Raw genomic sequence first — 18903 nt, forward strand, 5'->3', positions numbered from 1 at the left:
TCTGCGGCCCTGCGAGGTTCTTCCAAGAGTCTGCTCCAGGGGGAGGTCAGTCCATAACTGCTTCCTCCTTTTCCAGTGAGCAGCCTGCAGGGGACGGTCCAGTGTGGGCCACAGGGTTGGGCAAGGGGGCAGGTGAGGTACCTGGAGCTGTCCTCCTAGTCCCAAGGTCATTCTCTTCCCCAGGGCACTCTGCAGGCACTTAGATGTTGAGCAAGGGATCCAGCTTAATGAAGAACAGGTTTAGGCATTCCCCACTCGATTTGAGTAGCTAATGCCTGGTTCCAGGAGCTTCGCAAGCTTTGCTGTGCTTGGCACCTTGCATGCTCCCAGATGGTAAATTTGGAACAAAGGGACGTTCTTTCCTGTCGCCACTGTTGTAGCTCCCCTGAGGGGTCCTGGAGTTACTCCAGGAGGCCTCTTCCCAAAGGCTAAATCGCAAAGTCCCTTCCTGATCTTCTTGCCAGAGTGCTTCACAGTCCAGGGGCCAGGCCACTTTGTGGAAGAGCAGATCAGTACCTTGGCATCCTCTGAAAGTCCCGGTGCCTTCCTTGAACACAGTGTACAGCAGCCATGGGAGACCAGCCAGCACTCAGGGGCCAGACACTTCCAAGCCAGCAACAGTTGGATCTGCATTCTCTGGGGCTAGCCTGCAAACCTCCTAAAGTTCTATCACGGCATCTTCTTAGGACACACGCGTGCTGAACAGCCACCATGAGCCACACGCCGTGTCTGCTCTGCCCTCAGTGGGCTTGGATCTCACGAGGCAGAAGAGCTGAGCGAGGCCCGAGGTAGGGGCAGAGTAGCCCTTCTGTGCCGTGGCAAAGTGTAACCACAGCTGTGAGAGACCCCCAGTTGACCCCAGGAGCAGGCAAGACAGGCCCTTGCTGTGTGATCTGAATGTCTGTTTGCCTCCAAGCTCAGACCTAACTCCCCCACTGCATGGCCTTTGGAGAGGATGGGGACATGAGGTTGGAGCCGTCAAGAATGGAGTTAGTGTCCTGGGACAACGAGGCCGGAGGGAGGTCTCTTGTGCTTCCCACCATGTGAAGACACAATGAGATGGGGCCACCCGTGCTAGAGAAAGGGCCCTGAGCCGACACTGTAACCTACTAGGGCCTTGACTTTGGATTTCCCAGCCTCCCGCCACTCAGCTTATAGTACTTACGGCATTTTGTAAGAGCAGCCCCGATGGACTGAGGCATGCATCTGCCTTGAGGACCCAGGGAAGGCGGGAAGCTACACTGGCCTTGAAACCCAAACCATTAGTAAGAGTGAACGTAGGGTAGGGTGGGGGTGGGGAGGAGTCCCCATGGGACAAAAAGTTCAGGAGTTTCTTATTTATCCTAGAAACAGAGAAAAACCACTGAGAGTGTTTGTTTTAGTCTATCATCCCTGCCCATCTCTCAGTACCCATCTCGGTTATCAGATTGGCTGTCGGGGCGTCACATGCTCGGGTTCAGGTAACACTCTACTCAATCGTGACCCCCAAAGTGCAAGAGTCATGTCTTTGGCAATTTGGATATGCCAAAGAGAAGCTGTGAAAGCATTCCTTTAAGCAAAAAGGTGGAAATTCTCGGCTTTGTGAGGAAAGGAAAAAAATTTTAAAACCACCATATGCTTGATGTTGCTAAGATCTGCAGTAAGAACGAATCTATCCGTGAAATTGTGAAGAAGGAGAAAGAAATCTGTGCTACTTCTGCTGTAGCATCTTAAATTGCAGCAGGGAGAGGTACCATGCAAGATAAGTGCTGAGTAAAAACAGGAAAGACTTGAAATTACAGGGTTTCATGATATCTGTGGGTTCGCCACCCACTGGAGGCCTCGGGACAGATCTTCCATGAAAAGGGGACAACTGTGGAGGGCTATTCCGGCAAATTCTCAAATCATCGTCATGGGAACTACCGATCGATCACCGGCTGGTCAGAAATACAGGCTTCTAACTGGCCTCTGGAGTTGGAGTAGTCTTGTAGGACTGAGCCCCTAATTTGTAGGGTCCAATGCTAACCCCTCCAGATAGACTGTGCCTAGAACCAACCGCCTTGAGTCTGGGAAGTTGGAGGATTGGTTGGGGTAAGGGAAACAACACAGGTGCAGTCGGAAGTGTGAGAAGAGTGGTTCAACGGCCCGGTGCACGGGAGCCAGAGGAGAAGGCAGCGCGGAACCCTAGATCCAGGCAAGGAAGGCTTGAAGACGAGAGCTGGGACATGAAGAGCCCAGCGGTCTGCAGACCCAAGACCCCCAGGAGGTGTGACTAGGGAGAGTGGAAAGCCGGGCACGCAGAGCACATGGAGGGGTCGTGAGTGTGGGGTTTCGTAGAAGCCTCTGAGTGCTTCCTGTGGATGGGTGCCGACAAGGAGACAAGAACACCCTGTGGGCAGCACACACCTGGTGCTCATCTTCCTGCATCCTGAGGGCAGAGACAAGCGGTCAGCGAAGGCACAGCCGTGGGTGGATTTTAGTGAGCACCCTAAGGGACCAACAGGACGTGGTGACACCCAGTGAGGGTGCTGGCTACAAACAAGCTGGAAGGTTGAAGCAGAGAGAAAGCTGTTACCACGGGCTCTGGGTTTGTTTAAAGGTAAACACGCTTGTGTTTAAAAAGTTTGGGGAAAATGCATGCTGTCTTTCAGTTCCATTTTCTACAAAGTTTTCAAAATACCCCCACTACATAAATGAAAGCAGCTCTCCCTCCCGTCCCAGAAGGTAGACCCCAAGTTTCTCTTCCCAGAGGCAGCCAGCATGCATCGTGTCCCTTTCCAGAAATGCAGGAAGAAGCCATTTGAAGAGCCAGGCTCCCCGGTTCATGATGATTAGACTGAAGATTTTTCAACTTTGAGATGGCACAAAAGTGATACACGTTCAGCAGACATATACTTGGGACACTGAATTTGGATCTTTTTCCAGGCTAGTGATACGAGGCAGAAGCATGAAGGTAAACAACCAGCGCTAGGTGTTTATAAGCATTTTCCATTTGTAATATTTTCAACTTAACAAGGACTTTGTTGGGCTGTAACCCAACTGTAAGTGGAGAGTATCTGTACGTGCAAAAGCCCTGGGGTGGAGCAGGCCTGCTATGTCCAAACCTGGAGCAGTTCTTCTAGAACTTTAATTTGTATACGGATCACCTGGTGACCTTGTTGGACTCCTGATTCTCCTTGCATAGGTCTGGAGTGGAGCTTGAGTTGTTAACCACTTCCAGGCAGTGGTGAGGCTGCTGACCCAGAATCTCACTTAGAATGGCCAGAGAGTCCTAAGAGAGGAGGGAGTGGGTGGGATGAGGCTGGAGAGGTAGGTGGGGCATGTTTAGTCAGGGCCTCTGGGATACAATATGATTTGAAGTGCCTCAGGCACCTGCTGACTGGGGGGTGGAGGGAGTGGCATTACACTGTTTTCTTTCTAATCACTCTGGCTGCTGGCTGGGTAGGTAGAATGACAATGGGCAGACCCACTGGGAGGCTGTCATACAGATGTCAGCCACAGATGATGGGGGCTGGACCAGTATGGTGACCGAGAAGATGGATGGAGATTCTGAATATATTTGGAAGGCAGAACTGAAAGAACAAACTAAGGACTGGATGCGGGGAGTGAGGCGGGGGCAGAATCAGGGAAGGCTTTGTGGATTCTGTCTTGAATGAGTGAGTGGCACCTGTGGTCTTTCACTGTGACGGAAGGAGGAGCAGGTGCAGGGCGGGGCTGTAGAGATGAGAGGGCTGAGCGCCCTGAACAGGGATGTTCAGGGCTCAGGTGTGTGTCTGTGGCTCAGGGGAGGGTCTCCGCTTGGGAGACAACATGGGAGTTGTCCTCATGGGCATTTTTAAGGTCATGAGAGCAGCGTATAGATGGAGAAGAGCTTTGAGAGATTTTGTGTGTTTAATTTAGGGACTAGGTGGAAAGAACAAGCAACCGGAGGTGAGAGGTGGGAGACCCTCGTGGTCTGAAATAGCAAAGTCCTGGCAGGACAGACGATGCAGAGGTTTGGCATTTTCCTTCTCGTTCTTGTGGATTCACTTTAAAAGAGCAGAGGAGGTGAGGCAGGAACACCAGCCCAGCACCTGTTGTATCATCACTGCTTTCCCCTGGAAGGAAGCAGGGAAAAGCTGCTGGCACCAGGTCACATGTCAACGCAAATGACAGAGCAGGAGGCGGGTGCCGGACTCTTTGTGTTAACCTGTTACTCTAATAATTTATTCATTGGGTACCAAATGATCGCTTTCCTGTAATTTGTTCATTACTATTTTTATTTGCATTATTACATTAGATGTTTACACATGGGAGCCCCTGGGGGACATCTTTGCTTATTGGTTTATAACTTAAAATGAATATTTGATACAGAACATTTTAAACAGAGGCAGAGAAATTCTCAACTCAGTTTTATCTCAGGCTAAAATTTTATTATCACTAATTCTTGGGCCTCCAAGCACTGAGCAAACAATCCTTGAGGAATGGGCATTATCAATTATTAATGACTGTTAAATTAGCATGGAGTTTGATTCTCCCTTAAGTACTTTTTATAACTGTGGAACATGAAAGAGACTGCTCCTTTCTGGGTCCGCTGCTCAGACACGGCTGAACCAGGACAGGGACCTGGGCATCCTGCAGGGCCTGGGTTCAAGTCTCAGCTCTGCTCTGGATTCCAGCTTCCTGTTAAATCGTACCCTGGAAGACATCAGTGATGGCTTGAGTACTTGAGTCTCTGCCACTCACGTGGGAGACCCTGACCGAGTTCCTGGCTCCTTGCTTCACTAGAGAATAAACCAGCTGATAGAAGAGCTCTGTTTCTCTTTCTCTCCTTCTCTCTCTGCCTTTCAAATTCGCAAATAAAACAGCTTGCAATTTTAAAAACATTAAAATATGACTAATGTATTCAGGAGCAGGGCCTTTTGAAAGATGATTGAGTGAAGTGCTTGCCCTTATGGAGAGCTTCTACTTTCTCGCTTTGGAAACATGAGCGGTGTAGCTGTGCTTTGGAGATTCCTGATCGTAAGAAATGGCTTCCTGTGACCTGGCCCCAGCCGAGAAGCACCTGGCACCACAGCAGGTGCCTTTGCCCAGAGGGCAGATTGCCTGTCCCCACCCACCCCAGGCTCCCAGGATGTGTCCATCGGTCATCCTTTACCAGGGCATCAGTCTTCCCTGGCTGCCCTTGGAATTCTGGCCTTATGATTAAGGAGTCAAATATTAACTACCACCTGGGGCCCTGCTCAGGCCACATCCCACTATTTCCAGAGCCTAAGCCACGCCACCCTGACTAAAGAGTTTGAGATCTCTCCTTGCTAAAGAGATTGAGGTCTCTTCTTGCAGTCTTTGAGGGCAGGAAGGGTGTGGACACACACATACACCCTGCCATGGAGGATGGGAGAGAGGCTTAGCAGAGCCAGCCAGCCAGCCCCCTGGCATTGGCTGGGGTCCTCTCTTTCCAGGGGAAAGTATTACAGTCTTCTCCTCCTAAATATTACACAGTCGTGGCTGGAAAAGAAGGGAGAGAAGCTGTAACCTTGATATGCCTTGTGGGAAAATGCACATCACAGGACAGACTCTGGTTAGAGTTTCGTACATCTAGTTCTGTCAGCCATGAACAAAAGCCGTTTTGAACAGAGTTGATACCTCTCTGGAATGCCCGAGGCCTTCGCTACCTCCCTCTAATCTCTACTACCAAAACTGTGCTGTTAGGGTCCGTTGCCTGGGGGTTGCCAGATACCCAGTGGTTATTTACTTATGACAGGTAGAGGAGAAGGTGGGAAGGCAAAAATTCCCCTAAGGAACTGTCTCCCCAAGAAGCAATTTGACAGTGCTTTGATGGCAAGGGTTAGGGGAGTGTCCAAGCCGTACCAAAGAAGCTGGGCAGAGGGGGAAGGGAGGGCCCCTCCTGCAGAAGCACTTAGGTCTTCACACGTTCCCTGTCCAAAGCTCTGACGCGAGGGCAGGTGTTTGGCGCCACCGTTAAGACATTGCTTGGGACGCCCACATCCCAGATCGGAATGCCTGGGTTGGAGTCCCAGCTCCTCTTCTGATTCCAGCCTCCTGCTAATGTGCCCCTGGGAGGCAGCAGGGATGGCGTGAGTGCTTGGGTCCCTGCCGCCCACGTGAGAGGCCCAGCTGCAGTTCCTGGATCCCGGCTTTGTTGCAAACTCTAGACTCTGGAATTCGCCCCATTAGCCAGGGTGGCCAGCTTAGGCTGGACAGGCCGCTGCTGCCTTCAGGGCCCTCTCCCTGCTCCATAGGGAACCCAAAGCCCAGCAGCAGGTCTCAGCTTCTTGTGCGCCTTGTGAAACCGCCTTGTGATTCTGACTGGTTGCTCTACTTGGGTGCCTCTTAAAACTGCTTTGAGCTGGCGCCGTGGCTCACTAGGCTAATCCTCCGCCTTATGGCGCCGGCACACCGGGTTCTAGTCCCGGTCAGGGCGCCGGATTCTGTCCCGGTTGCCCCTCTTCCAGGCCAGCTCTCTGCTGTGGCCAGGGAGTGCAGTGGAGGATGGCCCAAGTGCTTGGGCCCTGCACCCACATGGGAGACCAGGATAAGTACCTGGCTCCTGCCATCGGATCAGCGTGGTGCGCCGGCCGCGGCGGCCATTGGAGGGTGAACCAACGGCAAAGGAAGACCTTTTTCTCTGTCTCTCTCTCTCACTGTCCACTCTGCCTGTCAAAAATTAAAAAAAAAAAAAAATGCTTTGTAGCCATGACTCCCTGGATTAAGGGATAAAAGTAGAGAAAGAGCAGGGATCGGGGCCTGATGCTTGAGGACACAAGTCCAGTGAAGTTCACATGTGTGCCTTTCCCAAAAGTCTCCAGTACTGTTTGGATTCTTAGGTCTCCTGTCTGTAACAGCCTCAGCTTGGCCCAGCCCTGGCCGACCAGTGGATGCAAGATCTCTTTCTGTCTTTCAAGTATGTTTTAAAAAATGTTTCTTTTATATTAAAAAAAAAAATCTGTTTCTGGAGCTGGTGTTGTGACATAGCAGGTAAAGCCCCAGCCTGCAGTGCCGGCATCCCATATGGGTGCCAGTCAAATTCTGGCTGCTCCACTTCCTATTCAGCTCCCTGCTAATGCACCTGGGAAAGCAGTAGAAGATGGCCCAAGTGCTTGGGTCCCTGCACCCACATGGAAGACTTGGAATAAATTCCAGGCTCTTGGCTTCAGATCAGCACAGCTCTGGTCGTTGCAGCCATTTGGGGAGTGAACCAGCAGTTGGAAGACCTTTTTCTCTGTCTCTTTGTCTCTGTCTCTCTATAACTCTGCCTTTCAAATAAATAAATAAAATTTAAAAAAATAAGTTCAGGTTCATTTAGAAAAGATCTGCCTCTCACTGGTTTCTTGGAGCTTTCAGGTTCCTTGTTTGTGGAGTACAGGGCTGCAGGGAAAGCTACCCTGTAACATCCCCTGGAAAACCCAGCTCAGGAGAGCAGTGCTGACAAGCTATTTTAGATTCTCTGCCCTGTTCCAGTGTCCCCCTTTTTTTGCCCAAATCCTACACCCTTGGTTACAGTGTGAGGAAGAAAAATACTCAGGAAAACTGGAAATTCAGCCACCTGCAGCCTTGCAATGGCTAACAGCTATTAAGAGCCATTTGACAGGGGCCAGCGCTGTGGCATAGCGGGTTAAAGCCCTGGCCTAAAGCGCCAGCATCCCATATGGGTGCCAGTTCTAGTCCCGGCTGCTCCTCTTCCAACCCAGCTCTCTGCTATGGCCTGGGAAAGCAGTACAGGATGGCCCGAGTCCTTGGGCCCCTGCACCCATGTGGGAGACCCTGAAGAAGCTCTTGGCTCCTGGCTTGATAGGCACAGCTCTAGCTGTTGTGGCCATCTGGAGAGTGAACCAGTGGATGGAAGACCTCTCTCTCTGTCTCTTTCAAATAAATAAAAAATAAATCTTTAAAAAAAAAAAGGAGCCATTTGACAAACCCCAATCACAAAACAGCCTTAAGCCAGGTAACAGGATTTGAAGTCCGTGTTCTGGGGTAGAAAGGCGTAGGACAACAGGTAAAAACCTCCCCAGTGCCTCTCATGCCATCCCAAAGGAGCCAACTGCCTGAGTGAATTCTAATTCACCCAGCAGCCCTTAGACTGCACCTTCTGTAGCCCATCTGCTCATTCAGTACAGTACGGGACCACAAGACCCTCCACTGTGTTCTCAGTGGACAGCTGAAAAAAAAAACAGTGGAAGATGGCCCAATACTTGGGCCCCTGCACCCACGTGGGAGACCTAGAAGAAGCTCCTGCCTCCTAGCTTTGCCCTGGCCCAGCCCTAGCTGGTCGTGGTCATTTGGGGAGTAAACCAGCAGATGGAAGAACTCTCTCTCTCTCTCTTCCTCTCTCTCTCTCTCTCTCTGTAACTCTTTCAAATAAATAAATAAATCTTTTTTAAAATACCAATTTTATACAATTAGTGTAAGGGTTAAATGAGATACTGAATGTCAAGCATGTGGCACACAATAGGTACTCACCTAATATTTGTTAATTTCTCCTTTCTACTGTTTTAGGGAAAACTGACCATTCAGTAGCATCTCATCTGGTGGGTGCACCCACTGGTACCTATGCCTTTAACATCTAAACACGGCTGAGTGGCTAAAGTAAGTATCATATGGAAGTGGAAGTACTGTGCAGAATCATAAAATGTATATTGCGACTCACTTCTTTCACGTGTTCCCAAGAACCAGTTTTAAAGTAAATGAGAAAAGATTAAATGTCAACATATAGTACTTGGCACAGAGGAGGGAGGTTCAGTGAGTGCTTATCGAGTTGAAATGCAACCTTGATTATAAATGATTGCCCTGAGTCATCAACAAGCGGGCACATTCTATTTGTCTTGTTCTTTAAGATAGCAGAGACGTGAATGATGTATTTCTGAAACTTTCCCATTCAGAAGAGGTGAAACCCAAGAGTAGTGCCTCAAGGTAACTCTGGAACTGGACTTAACTTTCAGAGTGACCTGCTCTTGGGGGCCCTAGACTGTGCATGTTTTACGGCCTATGGGTTCACTCCATCTTTTGTTTGCTTGACTTGTTCATGATAGTTAAGAGTACTGATGTTATCACACTATCAATCTTCATATAGAATGTTCCATCATACTAACATTGGGACTATATTTTTCTGGTTTGTTGAGTGGCTTATGTAGGACTAGTTTTAAATCCCTCATGGAAGTTAAAATCTATCTTGTCAGTGACAGCCTGTCATTTACCAAACCTAGAACTAATGTTTTAACAACTCATAGCCTTATTGAAGACTGCTCTATGCTTATTTTCGGGAAGGGTTAACCGAAATATCCCACTGACCAGGATCAGGTATTTGCCTTTGTGAAGATTGGAGAATTTACTTTTTAGTTACCTTGTTATTTTTTTTTTTTACAGGCAGAGTGGACAGTGAGAGAGAGAGACAAAGAGAAAGGTCTTCCTTTTGCCGTTGGTTCACCCTCCAATGGCCGCCGCGGCCAGCGCACTGCGCTGATCCGATGGCAGGAGCCAGGTGCTTCTCCTGGTCTCCCATGGGGTGCAGGGCCCAAGCACTTGGGCCATCATCCACTGCACTCCCGGGCCATAGCAGAGAGCTGGCCTGGAAGAGGGGCAACCGGGACAGAATCCGGCTCCCCGACAGGGACTAGAACCCGGTGTGCCAGCGCCGCTAGGTGGAGGATTAGCCTATTGAGTCGCGGCGCCGGCCAACCTTGTTATTTTTCCTAAAGTTACTAAAACAATGGTAGTTGTTTAGTTACTCTAAATCTTCACAGTTGTGGTCTGTGCATAGCTGTCATATAAATGAATATAAATGAATGATTGTTCTGTTTCCATATCATCTTCTCTAACTTCCTCATTCTAACCTTCATCTTCCCAAACTCTGGAGCCTGCCTCTGGCAGTACCAGCTGCTGGCCCAGGTCAAACTTAGGGTGTGGAGCTGTCTTCTAGGTGCACCCCACAGGGTCCTGACTTCATCCCAACACCCCAGAAAGCTACAAGGACCGCAGGTCACAGGTCTCCAGCAGGCTGGGTTCTTGGCCTCAGAGGGGGTATTTAACTGGTCTAGATCCAGCCTGTTCTCAGAGGTTTTTCTAACCACCTGCTCCACGTGGGCCTTGGTTTCCTGCCATCACCTTGCTCCAGGTTTCTGTCCCTCCCATGGTGCTCTGATTCTAGCTGATAGACCTGGCAAGCAGGCAGAAGCCTCATCTGCAAAGGGCGGAAGTTGAGTCTGGACCACATTTCCCTCTTAAGGCTGTTGCTGACCCAGCATCTCGTCACTCTGTGTGGGACTTCCTCATTCTTAGTACTCGATTGTGTTTGACCCCCAGCGCTGGCGAATGTTTCCTGGCCTCACGCATTTCCCTTCTCGGAAAACTCTCTGGCCCACTCCCAGTGTTCTGTAGTCCTGCATCCTAATTACAAAAATTGGAAAATCGTGTCTAGAGTTCTATGGAAAGATAAATAGAAACCCCATGTGCACCTCCAGTCTGTCCATTCTCAACCCATTCTTTTTAGAATGCAGTTGATTATTTGGTTCTGAGGCCAGATGTCATAAAAATGATCACTTACTTATAGTAAGATCATCAACTATTACAATCTTTCAGAAGGGCTATTTTGTAATATGTGTGGTGATGACCATGGAATTGCAAACCTAGGAATTCATCCTAAATGCATCAACAGATGTGCACTAAAATGTGTGTGTAAGAATATCATGCTGAATATCTGAATTAAGAAAATATGGAAACAGTCTAACTGCCCAAAAACAGGAATAAGTTAAACAGTGCATGCCATGTGGTGAAATGTTATATAGCCATTAGGTTACGTTTCTGAGCACTATTTTTAAAATTAGCAGTATTCCAAAATCCTTCAAGACTCTTTTAGAAATCAGAGTGCATGGGGCTGGTGCTGTGGCATAGTAGGTTACATCTCTGCCTGCAGTGCCAACATCCCAGGTAGGCGCTGGTTCGTGTTTTGGCTGCTCCTCTTCCGATCCAGCTCGCTGCTAGTGGCCTGTGAGAGCAGTGGAAGATGGCCTGAGTGCTTGGGAGGAAGCTCCTGGCTCCTGGCTTTGGATCAGCTCAGCTCTGGCCATTGCAGCCATTTGGGTAGTGATGTAGCAGATAGAGGAACTTTCTCTCTGTCTCTCCCTCTCTCCATCTGTGACTCTACCTCTCAAATAAATAAATAAAATTCTGAAAAAAAATTACCCCAATTTTATTTTTAAAAAATGTTTGCATGTAAGCATGCTTGGGGCAAACAGAAAACATGAGTAGTGTTTATCTCCGGGTGCTAGAATAAATGATGGGAAACTTTTTTATATAATTTCTAAGTAATCTACAATACATGTGTTATTTTCCTAATCAGAAAAACAATCATCATTATTTGTTTAAAAAATAAAGTCGCTTTTTTAAAAAATGGCAAGTATTCCCTTTTTTAAGAAAAAGATTATTTATTTATTTATTTATTTATTTATTTATATGAGAAGTAGAGTTCCAGACAGAGAGAGGGAGAGGCACAGAGAAAGGTCTTTCATCTGCTGATTTACTCCCCAAGTGGCAACAATGGCTGGAGCTGGGCTGATCTGAAGCCAGGAGCCAGGAGCTTCTTCCAGGTCACCCATGTGGGTGCAGGGATCCAAGCATTTGGGTCATCTTCCACTGTTTTCCCAGGCCATTAGCAGAGAGCTGGATCTGAAGAGGAGCAGCCGGGACTAGAATTGGCACCCATATGGGATATCAGCGCTGCAAATGGAGGCTTAGCCCACTAGGCCACAGCGCCAGCCCCTAAAACTTTAGGACACACACACATACACACACACACAAACCACCTAGAACCTTGGCCTGCATTTTGCTTAACTGTTTCACCTCATCCTCTTTTACTATGTAGCTAAAAGAGGAAGTAGCATTTGTTGTGCTGAGCATTTTAAATCCATTCTGTAGCTCTAGTAGGTATATGCCTTTCCCATGTTAAAGATAAGGAGACAAGTCACAAAGAAAAGCATGGTCAAAACAAGACGTGGGAGCAGGGCCATGGGTTCCAAAAGCATGAGTTGTTTTGCTTTTTTCTTTTTTAAGTTGCATCTTATTATGTGCCTGAGATTTCTCATTTTATCAAAACAAACTTCCCTTTGCTAACAAAGAGGTTCTGTAACATTTCCATTCTAGCTATCTTTTATTAGCCAATAGTTTGCTAAATAGTATCAATTCTTCAAAAAATTAGATGTAATATACAGCCTACTTAGTCTGAATACAGTTGAACACAACTGAAGTTGTTCAAACAAGCTGTATGTAGCATTTTTGCATATGGCCTGTTATTTTGGTACAGTGATGAATGTATATGGGTGTCTGACATACAAACCTCAGAAAAGCTGTGGGTTGGTCTGTTAAGGTTGAAAAACCCCTGTGTGTCCTCAGACCCTCAGAGTACATGCTCTTGACTGGTGGCATCAGAATTCTGCTCCGGGCCGGAGCTGTGGCGCAGCGGGTTAATGCCCTGGCCTGAAGTGTCGGCATCCCACACAGGCACTGGTTTTAGTCCCGGCTGCTCCTCTTCTGATCCAGCTCTCTGCTATGGCCTGGGAAAGCAGTAGAAGATGGCCCAAGTGCTTGGGCTCCTGAACCCACGTGGGAGACCTGGGAGAAGCTTTGGCTCCTGGCTTTGGATCAGCCCAGCTCCAGCCATTGCTGCCATTTGGGGAGTGAACCAGCGGATGGAAGACCTCTCTCTCTGCAGGAAGCCTAGGGTTGGAGATGGCCAGGCCTGTCATACTCCTTCCATGTCACCCCAAAGTGGATATGGCTGTAAAAGCAATCCTTTATAATCCATGGCCACTGGGACTGAGAGACAACTCCTAAGTATGTCACCATGTAATCTTGCCATTCGTCTGTACCTGCAGATACCCCGCCATTGTGTAACAACAACCTTTGTGTTGTGCTTATCTCTTGAACTCACATACCTGGGTTGGGTATTATTATATTATGATAAGGAAATGGGGAACCAGAGAAGTCAGCAATGTGCCCAAGGCCATGTGAATTTGAGTGCATGTGTCTTCGAGCTACTGCTGGATGTGTGGTGTTAGTGACCTGAAGCAGAGCACTTATGAAGAAGAGAAATGTATTGAGCTCATGGTTTTGGAGTTCCAAGCGCATGGTACCGACATCGGCTCAGCTCTGCGGAGGGCCCTGCTGGCCAAGTTCCATCATGGCAGATGGCAATGGTGGGAAAACCTGTGGAAGAAAATGATTACATCCTGATCCAGGAACCCAGAGAGCTGGGTGGGGCCAGGCTCAGGCTTTTATAACAACCCTCTTACAAGAGCTATCCAGGGCTCTGGGAGAAATACCTCAGTCTCTTTCAAGGGCATGGCCCCAGCTGACCCCCTACAGCTTTGGATTCCCATCTCTGAACATCACCGCACTGAGGACCAAGTTCCCAACACTTGGACCCTTGAGGGAACAAACCACTCCCAGCCATAGCACAAGGGTATTGAGCACCCGAGATGGGGCTAGTCTAAACTGACATGTGCTCCAAGTGCAAACGTTGCCCTGCACTTCAAAGACTTGGTCTGAAAAAACAGTGTCAAATATCTCAGTGAGTTTTATATCAAACACACATTTAGATGTTTATTTTTGGATAAACAAAATAATCATTAAACTTAATTCCAGACTTTTTTAAAAATTTTTATCTTTTTGAAATGTGGCTACTAGAAAATCTTAAATTGCAAATGTGGCTCACATCGCATTTCTATTGGAGAGGGATGTCTCAGAACTCTTCGTTTTATGAAAGCAGCAGTGAGAATACAAATAAACTTCCCGAGACAGTCTTGTTCCCTGGTTCAGGGTCCTCCTAGCACTCTGAGTTCTTCTCGTCAGAACACCCAAGCCTCCGACTTGCATTTGTATGGTCCAGATATGCTAAAAGCTAATGTTCTATTTCCACGCAAATTCCTCTTTACCAGGGGCACTTGTTTCCTAAGTCATGTGTTATTTGAAATCTTGTTTTCTACAGTTGATAAACAGCAAGTTAGAAGTGGTGCACGAAAGCCAAGATCCTGAAACTGGCTTGCCTAAAGCAGAGCCTCAGAGAATGCACCTATTCATAAAACTTGGAGAAAAGACGCAATGACATTTAGGCAGGAAATGTACACAAGGTAATTTATTCCCATTGAAGCTCACTGGGCATCAGTCTGGTTGTGATGTGAATTATTCATGGGTTTCATGCCATGAAGGGCTGATGTTAGGCAAGGTTCCATAGCTTCCTCCTCTGATGCCGGAGCTAAGGAACTGTGACAGGGTCAACAGCCACTCCTAGAACCTGCTCTCTTCTCTGTCCTGAGGGCCCATGAGGGCCCCGAGAAGTGATTGGCACCTCACTGGCCGCTACAATTAGGTTTCCTTGTCCAACTGTGGAACGAATGCATCCGATGGCTATCCCAATACTGTCGAGTAAAGAAGTCAGGATGATTTGTGGAATTGATTTATGCTGCTCCTCTGGTGGCCGTGTGGCCTTTTAATTGAATTTACAAATTTATCCTCTGATTTCATGTTGCAGATGTCTCAGTCAGAAGTGACAAATTCATGTGCTTTGGGCCCGAACAGTTATGCTAGTGGAGAGTGAAGGCCACGGGGACCGTGTCCCACTGAAGAGCGTGTACCCCATCTGCAGGGGCAGCCACGGCCTGAGCCAAGCAGGTTGCTGTTCTTTGAGGATGCACCTGGCATTACAAATCCTGCAACTGTCATGAAAGCCAGATTCCCACATTCTTTTTAAAAAAAAAATTATTTATTTATTTGAGAAGCAGAGTTATAGATAGTGAAAGAGAGAGACAGAGAGAGAAGTCTTCCTTCTGTTGGTTCACTCCCAGATGGCCACAATGGCCAGAGCTATGCAGATCCAAAGCCAGGAGCCTTTAAAAAAAATGTATTTATTTATTTGAGAAGCAGAGTTACAGATAGTGAAAGGGAGAGACAGAGAGAGAGGTCTTCCTTCTGTTGGTTCACTCCCAGATGGCCACAATGGCCAGAGCTACGCAGATCCAAAGCCAGGAGCCAGGAGCTTCTTTTGGGTCTCCCATGTGGGTGCAGGGGCCCAAGCACTTGGACCATCTTCCACTGCTTTCCCAAGCCACAGCAGAGAGCTGGACTGGAAGAGGAGCAACCGGAACTAGAACCCAGCGCCCATAAGGGATGCCGGCGCCGCAGGCGGAGGATTAACCTACTGAGCCACAGCGCTGGCCCCCAGATGCCCACATTCTATTGTGGAAATCATCTGATTTTTGGAATCGTGGGCTGAAAGAATCCATCTATTGGGCTGAAAGAATCCATCTATTGGTCTGATTTGCCCAGCCTATAAACACTTCTATTTCTTCCATATTCTTTTTTTGTTCCTTTTATCTCTCATCTCACCTTACACAGCCCAGAGCTGGGCACTAATTGTGGTTTACACAACTAGTCAGCGATTTGCCCCTTTGATAATTCTCTCCATGTTCTTCTTAAGCATTCCTTTCTGTGTCCTACTCTTTCTCAGAGTGCTCCAGACTCCGCGAGAGGAGCAGAAGTGCAGAATGGCTCTCCTGAGCACATGCCCACATCTGTAAGAAAATGTGCATGAACGTCCCTTTCTACATTTTGTCTTCCATGTTGCCAGGGCTTTGCTGGTGTGTCAGGGGCTCAGGAGGGGAGGGATTCTAGCTTGGGGTTTCTCTTTTGTCTTAAAGCAGCACTATGGGGTCATTGTGTTATGCAGGTTAAGCTGCCGCCTGCAGCACCAGCAGGTGCTCTGTCTCTGTCTCTACCTCTCTCTGTAATTCTGTCAGAGTTACACACAGAGAGAAGGAGAGGCAGAATAAGAGAGGGTTTTCATCCACTGGTTCACTCCCCAGTTGGCCGCAATGGCCGGAGCTGCACCCATCTGAAGCCAGGAGCCAGGAGCTTCTTCCGGGTCTCCCACACGGGTGCAGGAGCCCAAGCACTTGGGCCATCTTCTGCTGCTTTCCCAGGCCGTAGCAGAGAGCTGGATCAGAAGTGGAGCAGCTGGGACTTGAACCGGCACCCATATGGGAGGCCGGCACTGCAGGTGGCAGCTTTACCAGCTACACCACAGCGCTGGCCCCACACGCTTCCTTTTCTGGGGCTTGCTGTGTGAGGAGTCCCTCTGTGTCCTAATGCTCGCCCTATCCAGCCAGTTGCTTTGTCTTTGATGACAGCCTGGGGTCCCAAAGACGCTGGTGTTGGTTCTGCACACTTAACCAAATTCTTTATGTCGAATTCAGTTAGGCAATCTAGTATTTGGAACTTAACAGGCGACTTATTTGGTTCCTTTTGTTTGTTTTCCTGTAGAATTGTTAGAGAAACAAACTGACTTTTGTCGACAGGAGGTAGATCCAGACTACCTGTTTTTCAAAAAAGTGACAAAAATTGTGTATTTTGGGTGTACATCATATTTTAATGAACACATGCAAGCTTGTATCTTGGCAATTTTCAACTATTCAATGCATTCATTCTATTGAACTGTAGTGCAATAGATCTCTTCGACTCACTCCATTTGTCTACTTGAAATTTCATAGCCTTTGGCCAGTATCTCCCTATTCTTTGGACGTCCCATCCCCACCCCCTGGTAGCCACCATTCCACTTTGCTGCTATGAGTTCGACGTTTTTAGATTCCACATATGGGTGAGATCATGTGTCATTTATCTCTCTATGCCTGGCTCGTTTCATTTGGCATAATGTCCTCCAGGTTCACCCATGGTGCCACATGTGACAGTATTTCCTTCTTTTCTGAAGATGAACAGTATTTCATTGTGTGATGTACCACTTTAAAAAAAAAGTCTATTAACACACTGATGGACAATTCTATTAATCTCATATTGTGGCTTTTGTGAATAATGCCACCATAAACATGCAATGCAGATAGCTCTCCAACATACTGATTTCATTTCCTTGGCTCTATATCCACAGTCATGGCATTGCTGGATGCTGTGATAATTCTATTTTTAATGTTTTTAGGAACTTTCATGCTGTTTACCATATGAATGGACTGATTTATAATCCCACCAACAGTGTAATAGGGTTTCCTTTTCTCCACATAGATGACTCCATTGATACCTGGGAGTCCAAATTTGGGGAATTTACTCTATTACTATAAAAACATTTAAAGCACTTTTTGGGGAGGTCAAAGAGGACAGCTGCACTTTCAGGAAATGGGCTGAGACGCACTCATTGAAGTTCAGTTGCTTCCACCTGTGCACAACCCCAGCCATGCAGCAGGAAGTCCACCATGTTTGTCTGCTCATCTATTTTACTGGTAAATATATGAGAACAACTTCCGGTAAAATACTTTGCTGTTCTGAGAGTCCCAGCCACACTCACAGACTTTGTTCTCTAAGGAGACGGCCCGCCCAGTCTTGAAGCTTGTAGGGCTTCCTTAGATATCTGTGACTAGTGACCCCAATAAGATATTTTCAGATTTCTCTCTAGGGAACAGCCTACTCCCTGGTTTGGGAGATCTGGTATATTCAGAGGTTATGTTTTGTACTTGAGAGCTTGCATTTTTGCCTCTGTGTTTTATTATAGGCCACACACATACTTCTGTGTTTGGGCTTTCCTAAGTTAACTGTCTTTAGAGATCGTAGTCCATGCTGTGGGCATGCTGAATTCTTGCCGGGATCCAGCAGGTTGAAGAGTAATTTTGTTATCCCACACTTTGTAACTGGGCTTCAGCCGATAGCCCTTACATTCCATTTCAGGGCCACATTTTTTGCTGCTTCACATTGTGTATTCTGGGTAGATGTTGCTTCCCAGTCTTGTGACTTGGGTTGCATGTTGCGACTCACAGAGTGTGGTGCGCATCCATCGTTTTAGGCACCCCAGGCTCTCTGTGGGTGCCTCTCAAAGTGTTCAGCGATTAGGAGCTCTGGCTGATTTTCTTCCACCGCTACTCCTCTGAGAGGTTATACTGGAGAATGGGTCATACGGAAAAACCTAGTCTCCTACCTTGGTGTTTGTTGGTAAAATCCGAATTTTCCGAGGTATGCATGTCACCTCCCTTGGTTTTGTCATCTGGTGCTACATGTTTCCTGGCACTGTGTCCCCTCAAGCCTAGCTTGTCTTCATGCTCTCCCTGGAGCAAGGCATTTTGAAAATCTGCCTCCTACCCACAGTCAACTGCTGTAGGGTTGGGCACCTGGTGGAAGCTGGCCATGCACAAACCCTTTGCCAGGGCTCACCCCATGCTACACTTGAGTGATCCAAGGATGGGGTCTTGATTCACACTGGGCTAATCAGCTTCCTTCTCTGGGATTTTAAAAGCTTTAGAATAAAAGAGAACTTGTATCGACCCAGTGGATGGAATCGTAACTTGGGACTTCATAGATAGAGGCAGGTCTGCAATTAGCAAGAATGAGGCCATACATGGGTAGATGTAGAGTGGAGGGAGGGAGGGCAATCTAGGGGGCCGTGGGTCTAGCTGCTTCTACATCTCATCATCAAACCCACTCTCCCACGGCTTCTAACCTAGTATCCTTCCATAAAATCCCCCTTTTTGCTAAATTTTGTTCTAATTGGCTTCTGCCCCTTGCAACCAAAGTTGCCCTAATTATTACAGTGAAGTTAGGCCATGTGCTGCCAATATAAACAAGGGTACAGCAATTGCATTTCATGCCAGGGGTGTGCTCTCAAAGACCTTTTATAATTTATACTGCATGGGTATTTCTGTTCCTGTGCCAACATGGCACTGCCATGTGTCATTACTGAAAACACAGCATGTCATTTACTCGGTTCTCCAGTTTTGACTACATTAAACGTTGCAGGGCTGTTTCTCTTTCTTTTTTAAACAGTATTTTAAATGTGGGGATAGGAGAAGAATTTTTGGTGGTACAGAAGATTTCTAAAAATTCCTTCTACATGCCTCCTTTCAGAAGATACAAGATTTAACTTTGATGGATTCTGCCAAAGAG

Source organism: Oryctolagus cuniculus, chromosome 2 (genome assembly GCF_964237555.1).
Source record: "Oryctolagus cuniculus chromosome 2, mOryCun1.1, whole genome shotgun sequence".
Classification (NCBI taxonomy): Eukaryota; Metazoa; Chordata; class Mammalia; order Lagomorpha; family Leporidae; genus Oryctolagus; species Oryctolagus cuniculus.